The sequence below is a fragment of the Tupaia chinensis genome, unplaced genomic scaffold (assembly GCF_000334495.1).
Source record: "Tupaia chinensis unplaced genomic scaffold, TupChi_1.0 Scaffold000416_1, whole genome shotgun sequence".
NCBI classification, from domain to species: Eukaryota; Metazoa; Chordata; class Mammalia; order Scandentia; family Tupaiidae; genus Tupaia; species Tupaia belangeri.
The window spans coordinates 3581917-3591702 of record NW_006159921.1 but is presented as its reverse complement, the minus strand read 5'-3'; the positions used below and the strand labels follow the sequence as shown (position 1 = coordinate 3591702).

The following is a 9786-nucleotide window of genomic DNA, read 5'->3' as shown; positions in this document are numbered from 1 at the left end:
GACTCCCCGCCGGTGGTATGACGGAGGTGGACTACTGAGTTTCTTAATGGTGGGAGGGGGTTGTTCTCCAACCCCTCACTTAAACGTCACGTGGCCTCCACCCTGTCTCCCAGCTTTCCCCCTGTGTCACCAAAGCTCGGGCCTGTAGTGACCTCGACACCCAGCTGGCCCCCTGGAGCTGACCCCAGGCTGGGCCGAGGGGCGGGGGGAGGGTGGGCGGCCGCTTTGTCCGGCCTGACAGGCCCTTCACAATGGGGACACGTGTCTTTCACACCTACCCTGGGGGCGGAGTGCCGCTGAAACTTGACCCCCGAGGAATGGGGGGGGGAGGGAGATCAGAGCGCGCCCACCCAGATCCCGCCACCCCTCCCGCCTTGCACCCCCACCTCAATATCTAGCCCGTGTTAACCCTTTACACTCCCGGAAGCTACGGTGCTAGGAGGTGAGGCGATTCCCTGGAATCAATGCTCAGGGCCTCTGGACCCTGCAGGTCCGAGCCCCGAAATCCCAGGCCCTCAGCTGGGGTTGCCGAGAGTGGCTGTGAGAGTTGACATGCACGTCCCCTCCCCCCAGCACCTAGGGAGGACTCCGAGGGTGGCGGTCTGTGAGGGTCCGAACGTGGGTCAAAGTCGCCACTCTGGGATCTGCTTTTGGGAAGGAGGTGACCCCACTGGGGGGAGGGGAGACGGAGAAATGAGAATCCGGATCTTGGAGCTTTAGGACTCCTTAGGGGCTGAGAACGTGTGACCCCTTAAAAGGGCGTGCAGCACATCGCCCACCCCTTAAAAAAGCCGACTCTTCGGCACCGACGCCGGACTCTCCCGTGCGTCCCCGCGCCCGGGTCCCCGGTGGCGCCCAGCCGCGCGGCTCCACGTGGGCCGCTTCCTGACACTGCGGAGCGCTCTCTTTATTTATCTCCGACTCCAAAGTCGCTCTGCTCTGCGCCTCCCCACCCCCTGCCCCTCCCCGTTTTTTTTGAGCCCCCTCCCCGGCGCTGCCTCCGTCAGCCGTGGGACAGACGTTAGGGTATTCATTAACTGAGAGCCGAGGAATAACGGCATTATTCCCCCCAGAGAGGGCACCCTGCCCCCGCGACTATCTGAGGCTTCATTGTAAAAGGATTAAAAGTTAAAGACCTCCATCTTATGATTCTTTCATTTAATCTTCCTGGCGCCTGGGAGACATGCTCGATGGATGATGGCTTTTAAAATATTCCTAATGTCGGCTACCTTAAGACTCCAAGCCGGGCAAACAAACGTAATTTATTTCCAGAAGAAAGGGGATATTGAGATGTTTAAGTTTATGAACCGCCGTCCGCATGTATATTTGTTAAATTCTGACAAATACCCAAATAACGTTAAAATCAGCCATTCATCACTTATGAATTTATGCAGAGAGTTATTCCCAGCTGGGCGGGCAGCCAAAACTCGGAGAGCGCGCCGAGGCCAGCGCCCCCACCCCCACGTTGGCAATGTCATTGGATTACAATGCGAGGTCTTCCCCTCCGTGACGCCCCCTCCTCCCTCCACCAGCCCGCCCGCCTGCGCCCCTCCTCCCCACCCCTGCCCACTTGGAAAACCCTCTCGCAGCCGGCGAGCCTCTCGGCTTTCAGAGCGGGAGTCCGTGTGAGCTGGGGGGACCCGAGCTGCAGACGTGATGGGCAGTGGACAGATCACTGGACAGACAGACCAGAGGACTGCTCCAGGCGCGCAGAGAGGACCCAGCAGAACCCAGGCTGTCCCAGAAGAGAACATGGGCAATGCTGGTCCCGGGGGTATTTCACCTAATAATGCACAGCTGGTTACATCGCCATTATTAACGTTGATAATAGTAATAATAGTTTCCACGTGGAAAGCAGGAGCACGCACTCTGGGCCAAGAGGCAAGAAAACTGTCCTTTGCTGTCCCCTCATGCCTCTCTCTTGTTGGGAAAATGCACCTAGGTGTCTTCAGTATCTTTGACAGCCTGTGTCTATGAGTGTATGTAGCTGCTGGGGGACCATGACTCCCCCAAAAGGAGATTTATAACTAGTACAGATACATACACATCACCTGTTTCAAATCCTGGAAAAGATGGCAAGTTTCCACCACCCCACCCCTCTGGCCAAGATTGCAAAAATTCAGTCCTCAACCTGTTTGCAACTCTTCCTTTCTTTCCTTCCTTCCACCTTTTCAGCGTCCCTCACCCCATTCATTCCCACCCCCACTGGCATACCCCACGTAAGCAAACCAAGGCCAAATGTCCAGGGAAAGCCAGCACACCCCCCCCCCTCAGCGGAGGGCCTTCTGGCCCCCAGAGTCTGGGAATAGGATCTCGTTCCCTGCTGAGATGGAGAAGGCCAGGGGTCCATTATCAGTCTTGCTTCTGAGACTCCTGGGAAAGGGGGTTGAAGTTTGGTGGCAGCTGCAGGAGGAAGCTGACTGCATACTAAGAGCTCTTAGCTGTGCTGGATAGGGACAGCAGGGGGAGGGCCCAGCCCATATTAGTATTTCCAAGGGGGTGATTCATCCTTTTTTTTTTTTTTTTTTTTTTTTTTTTTTTTTTTTAAATGCTCTTGGAATGTCAGAGCTGGAGGGGAGCTTAGATTCCTATGCCCACTGCTCAGTTTACCCATGAGAAGCCCGAGACCTCCGCAAGCAGGTCTTGGCAATCACACAGATCCATGCAGTTGGCTGAGGGTCTCTGGTGTGCCTCTTCCTTCTTCCTTTTACTTTGCTCTTTTTAATTTAGTTTTAATGTCTGTTGGTGGGAGGGAGTTCTCCCCAAAGCTGAAATAACAATTGATCGTCAACAAAACCAATCAACCATTCTGTAGTACCTATTCAACAGGTATTTATTATTGGCTTCCAATGTGCCCCACACCGCGCTAGGCTCCTTACACACATGCTCATCTAGGGTTACTAGTTTCCAGATGAAACTAAGCTCAGAGAGTTTGAGCATCTTGCCCAATACCACACGATAAGTGTTGCAGTTACAGTCCAAGCTGGCATCAAACCCATGCTTCTCCCAAATAGTCTTTTCTTTCAAGGACTTGAACACCTAGCTTGGGAGACAGAATGCGTATTACACTATTAAGTCTCAACCCACATTCTGTAGGAGTCCATGCCTGGTAAACCATATACACACACACGCATCCATACACACGCAAGCACACACAAGTTGTACATCCTGTTACGTGCCGGTGCCTCTCCCCTCCAACACACACACACACCGCACCCCAACACACATACACACACACACCCACATGCACACACACACACACAAGAAGCTTACAATGCAGTAATAGTTAAGAAATGAAGAACACAGTAAGTGATGAAAGAAGAGTTAAACAAAACTTCAAAGCAACCTGGTCCAGAAAGAGGTGGGTTCACCAGTGCCCTGGGACACCAGAGAAAGTATTTTCCAAAAAGTCTCAAAGAATAAGTTCCATGTTAATCATTGAAGTAAGGATGGGGTAAGAAGGGGGTATTTGGGTGGAGAACACAGTAAAAGCCCGGGGCTGGAAAGTATTTGTGTGTTTGGGAACTAAACAAACTTTAGCATAGGCTGGATCCATGCCAAGGAGAATGACCAATAATATCTGTAAAACAGGCTGAAGCCAAATTATAGAGAATCGTGAATGCTAACCAGGGCCACTAAACTTCTCAGTCAGTAGGGAGCCACTGAGAGTTCTTGAATAGGGCAGGACACCACTAGAGCATGACTAAAAAAGGAATTATTTATTCATTCGATGAACATTTTTAGCACTGTTCTAGTTATCTATTGGTACGTAACAAGCTACCCTAAAATTAATACTCTCAACCATTTTATTATGCACATGATTCTGTGGGCCAGGAATTTGGGGTGGGCTCCACGGAGCAGTTTGTCTCTTTTACACATGATGTCGCTGAAGACTCGAGGACCTACATGCAACACGGCTTCTAGCACCAGGCTGTTATGGAGGAGCTCAGCTGGCATGTTGGCCACAGCCCCTGCAAGTGGCCTGGGGTTTCCTGCAGCCTGATGCTTCCTGGACAGTTGGACTTAGGTGGTAGCTCATGAGATACAGTGTTCCAAGGGCACCACTCAGACAGAAGCTGCAAGGCTTCTAATGAGGTAGCCTCCAAAGTCCCACAACATTGTTTCCACTTTAGTTTGTCAGTTAAGCAAGTCTCTAAGATCAACCTAGATTCAGGGGGAAGGAAAATAGCAATCCTCTCTCAGTACCAGGAGTAGTAAAGAGTCAGGGACTATCTTTAATCTACCTTGTGATTGGGGCCAGCAGGTGGTGTAGTGGTTAATGACCTGGACTCTCACATGACTGACTATGGTTTGAGTCCCAGACCGGGCAGCTTGCTTTCTCATTTTCTCTCTCTCTTTCTCTCTCTGTCCCTCTCTGGTCAAATTAAAATAAACAACTGAAGTTGAATAAAATAATTATTTAAAAAAATTGACCTTGTGGTAGGTACTGTTACAGGCTCTGTAACGCATATCCAGGACACAAAAATGAAAAGCTAGAGTCATTTTCCATTTAAGTTCAGTGCTAGTGTTCAGGAAGAATATGTCACTTATGTGTGTCACTTTCACACACATAATTTTACATAAAATGAGATGTGAGAACTCCTGAGAACAGGACATAGGGTTTTGTTTGTTTGTTTGTTTTAAGAATTATTTTATTTAACTTTATTCATTTATTTTTTTAATTGGACCAGAGAGAGAGCAAGCTGCCAGGTCTGTGACTTGAACCATGGTTTTAACATGTGGGAGTCCAGTGCCCCTAACCACTATGCCACCTGCCAGCCCCAACATAGGTCTTCTTTTTATCTCCAGAGCCTAGCTCAGGGCCTGACCCATATCAGCACGTAACCAATATTAACTGGAGGACTCACTGAACGTAGGCTGATTTCACCGATAGGAAAATCAGAGCTCAGAGAAGCCGCCTGAAGGACAGATGCTCACAAAGCTCATTCCTGTTGGTAGAGGCGGGAGTAGCTGGGGCCATCAGTGCTGGGAGATCCAGCAGCTATTTCTCTGTGGTGGAGGTCGAGCTCCAGAGGCCAGCCACACATCTGCGGACCACTCAGTAAGTCTGTATACCAAGAATAAGGAAGGTAGAGGTAAAAATCTACACCTGCTGAGGGAAACGGGCCCTGCAGTTGCTGGTTTGGGCACCTTACAGGCTGGGGTTGGAAAGGATTCCTGACTAGTGCTTAGTTTATTCAATTAAGAAAAAATCAATTAGTCAAGCAAAGAGAACAGTCCTTCCCCAGTTTACAAACGCAGAAACTCGAAGGCACAGGAAGCCTGAGGGATTCACCGAAGATCTAACAGCTAGTTGGTGACGGAGCCAAGATTCAAACTGCACTAGCACTGGCCTGGTGGGAGAGGCAGAGGGGTTTCGTGCTCCCGGAGTCTGTAATCCCAGCCAATCTCCCTGATTCCATGCTCACCCCAGCTCCAATCCATTCTCCACGCTATAGCCCAAGTGACCTTAAGACACACATGTGGTCTTGTCACTCCCCTGCTCAAAACTTCTCAATGGCTTTCTATTGCTCTGAACATAAAGGCCAGAATCCTTACCAGGCGGAGGCCCTCTGTCACCGTGGCTTTGGGTTTGAGCCCACACAGCTTTCCTCTCAGGTCCTCCCTCTTGGCAATCTCCCCTGCTCCAGGGCCTTTGCACATACTACACCTCGAGTCTGGGACGCCTCCTCTGCCCCTAGCACCGCTCACACTATCCTGTCCTTCAGATCACAGTCTTAGAGGAAGCAGAGCAGGCCCCCCACACTCCAGTCCATGGTCTCTCAGTTCTCTGCACTTTTTCTACGTAGGACAGGTGAGGGTTTGCGGTTGGTATCTGCAATTTGTAGTGACTTGTGGACTGTCTCTCTTCCAGTAAATGGTCACCTCCTGTTTGATTCACATGGTATCCCCCGGTTGCTGGCACGGTTTGGGGCACATCTGAATACTCCATATACAGAGAATGAGTGAATACACTGAAAAAATAAAGAGATGTTTATTGATCACCTTCCTTGCATAGGCCAGGATCTATCTGGAGCTCTGAGCATTCCAAATGATCAAGCTCCTCCTAAGTACTGATCCAGGGAAAACTTATAAATATGCCCAATGTGTAATACAGAGCAAGAAGTAGGGGACCCCCAAGTGGCTCTCTCAGTTCTGAGGTTAGTGACTCTTGGGTTAGTGAACCCACTAGCCTCCAGTCTGCATGTGTATGTGACTTGCCAGATACACCCCTTCAGCAAATCAAAAACTGTCCCAGTGAAAGTGAGTTCACTCCCTGTAAAACTTTCCCCACCAGAAACTAGATAGCCCTAGTAAGTCCATGGGGGAGAAGACTCTTCAGGAGTGGGTGGGCAAATCACCTTTCCCCCACCTGAAATCCTTTAAAATGGGAGAGATTATCTTATCTGCTGGACAGTCACATCTTGACTTTTCCTGTCCACAGAGCCATAACATTAAGCAATGACTTACTCATGGCTAAGGCTTTACAATGGACATAGCACTTCCACATCCACTTTCACATCCATCAGCTCTTTCCAACTCTACAGCTCATGACTGGAATTCTGATCACTTTACAGATAAGGGAACTGAGACTGAAGCGTCACTTGCCCTGGAAGCAAAAACCTAGCTTTTGGGAGAGAAGTTAGATATTACAGAGGAAAACAAAACCAAATGCCATGGACTTTGATATAAGAACAGCCTGGGTGTGGATCCTGGTTCTACAACTATTAGCTGTGGACCTTGGTCAGGGCATCTGACATCTCTGAGAGTCTTTCCACATACCTCACATGCCAACATGGGCACAAGGTATCCACTTACCAAGGTGTTGAAACGTTCCAGTATGTTCCTTATGTGTAGTTCCTGGAGGAGCAAGAGCCCACCAACCATGCTTTCCTTCTGTCTCCCCAATTCCAAGGCCTGGGCAATGGCCCTTGGAGTCAGGGCAAAGGCGGAATGTCCTGCTATTCAGTGGCCATCATCAGCCACTTCCTCAGGTCTTTGTTCTGCATGGTTGAGCTAGTTGAGGAAACACCATAGATTCTTCTTTTTCTCAGCTGACAGAAAGGTTTTGAACTTAATACCAGTTGGTTTTGTGTCTTGTTATTGCTGTTAAATTATAAACCAAAGAATGAATGAGGGTAGGAAAGCCCATGACCAAAGACAAAGCTGAGAGGAAAAAGGGTTAAATCAAAATGAAGGGAAATTGGAACATCAGGTTATTTGTTTGACATGAACAAAAGCAGGAATCCAGCCCAGGTAAGCTAAACTTCATTTTCTAATTCTACAGATGCATCCTTTCTGTTTATTGGCCTTCAACCAGGCCAGGAATCACCCATAAGTGACCGCCTCTCCAACACAGTCTTGAGTGGTGTCATTCCAGCCTCCCTTAGGGATAAGCAGAGGCCTGGTTATGAAAGAAATGAGACACTCAGGTGATGCCAAACTCCCCAGGAAACTGAGTTAACATGCAGTGCCAGCAATGGAGGGCCTTAAAGGCACCCATCTACTCATGACCATCACCCTGGAAAATATGGAAACTGAGATTCAAAGAGAGAAAGTCACCTGGTCCACGTCGAACTCAAGTTACAGAATCAAGGGCAGCAGAGAAACTTTGATGATGATATGGAGCTGCTGATAACTTAGGGACTTGGGTGCCTTCCACCCCCAAGGTTGGATGACTTCCCCAAATGTCACATTCCATGGCAGGTTTTCCAAGGGACATTTGCTGCTGTCTTCTTCTTCACTTCAATACAATTGTCATGGGACCAACAGATGGCGTAATGGTTATGTTGCTGGACTCCCATGTAGTCTACAACAGTTAGAGTCCTAGACCCAGTACCTTAGAACTTGCACTAGGTGTGTGTGTGTGTGTGTGTGTGTGTGTGTGTGTGTGTGTATGCCCAAAATTTTGAGAGGAGTGGAGGAAAAGGGACTGTGGCATAGCCAACCCCCTGGGGGTGATTTCTCACTTTCTGTCTCTCTGTCTCTTTGGTGAGTGCACACACCCTGTAACAAAAATCTCTGTTAAAAAAAAAAAAAAAAAGTGTTCTTGGTAGGCCCTGAATTGTAGATCCAGCCCACTGGGAGCCACAGGGGACATGTTCAGTGTGACTACTCTTTCGGAATGGGTCCTTTGAGATTGATGCTTCCCAGGGTTCTAATTATCTGTCTTATCTCCTTTCACATCCTCTGCCCTAGGGGGGGGGCTCTGGGCCAGGCTGTCTCCTGGTGTCTCCAGCCATATCAAATACATGTTCAAAGTTGAATCCTAACCCTGTTCCTAAACCTTCTAATCTGACTATTTACAGTTCTCTCATTCTTGGGTATCTCCATTCATAGCCCTCCCCCAAAAAAACTCCCTGGTCAACCTCTTGTCAAATCCACTCCTCACAGCAACTGCTGACATCTTTTGAACTATCATTAATCCAGCTTTTCAACCCCCTTTTTCCTATGTGGCTATAGCTTAGGCCCTTGTTATCCCTCACCTTGGCTTTGCAATAGTTTAATAGACCATTTCTTCACTGCCAACCTTGCCCACTGTCAACATTGCCGTTTCCCTACTGCACTCCAAATGTGCAGTGTCTCCCCTGAACCATAGGACCATGACCAAATCCCTTAGCACAGCACCCAACATCCTTAACAATAGATGACCCCAATTTACCCTCCATTCTAATCTGGTGTCATTTTCTACTCCACCCTCCCCCACCAACCAGCCATACCAACTTACTCATGGCTGCCCAAACTAGCAAGCCTTTTGAAGCTTCTGTTTCGCTTGCTTTATTGGCTCTACCTGAAATGCCCCTTGCTCCACCCTTGCCCCATCGTCCCAAACCAGGGAAGACCTACTCTTACTTCAGGGCCCAGCCGCTGGCCAAGGTAGAATTAACGAAGCCATATTTTTTCCTCCAACTTTGCTGATGATTGTTAGTAATAGTAATTAGCCCAGCTGCACTGCCTCACGTTGTTAAGGCACTGTGCTCCACAGGCTGAGACCACATGGAAGGCCCTGCTTCAATTCCCAGTCCAACCTAAAAGTGAGACATGGTGGCACACATTGGTAATCCCACCTGCTCAGGAGGCTGAGGCAAGAGGATCATGACAGTGAGAGCCTCTCTAAAAGAATGATAATAATAATAATGATAGATACTACTATTCAAATGTGTCAAGTACTGTCCTAGGTATTTTATGTGCATCAAATCACTAAAACTCCAACAGCGATCATATGTCATATTATTATTGCTATATAATAGGTTCACAGAGATTCGATGACGTACTTAAAGACTCCTAATTAGTTAGTGGCAAATCCAGGACTCAGGTAGTTCAGTCTCTCATACCGCATCCCATCTCAGTCTGGCACCTGGGACACTGTACTAAATGTGTGTGGACCCATATCTGGCTACCTCTGGAATCCAAAGGCCTTTTGAGGGTAGCCACTGTGATTCTAATTTCCAACCATATCATCTAAAATCATGTCTAACATATAGCATGCATTAAATACATATGATATGACTGAGTAGCTGAGTGACCGAATATGAGCAGGGACCCCGGATTTTTGTTTTTAACTTAAATCCAAATGGAATGTGTTGGTTTGTTTAATGAACATTGGTTAGTCTTAACTTCAATTGAAGGAGAACTTTGGAAGACAAAGGTAATGCAGGGTTGCTGCAAGTGTAGACTTTGAAGTTGGGCTTGAGCTCTTTGCTCTGTCCCATCCCAGTTGTATGACTGATACTACTAATGTCTTTGTTAAACCCCTGAACAAGCACAAGTCACTGTTATTAATAA

The 9786-nt window shown here is 48.2% G+C and overlaps 1 long non-coding RNA gene across 1 annotated transcript; it reads right to left on the bottom strand.

Annotated features, from left to right (window-relative positions):
* Window positions 1–4920: 4920 nt before the first annotated feature.
* On the bottom strand, window positions 4921–6882 carry LOC114008922 (uncharacterized). The gene is made up of 3 exons (XR_003550408.1): window positions 6820–6882; window positions 5560–5975; window positions 4921–5068 (listed from the first exon to the last, which is right to left on the bottom strand). It is a non-coding gene; the product is annotated as an uncharacterized LOC114008922 (long non-coding RNA).
* Window positions 6883–9786: the final 2904 nt, after the last annotated feature.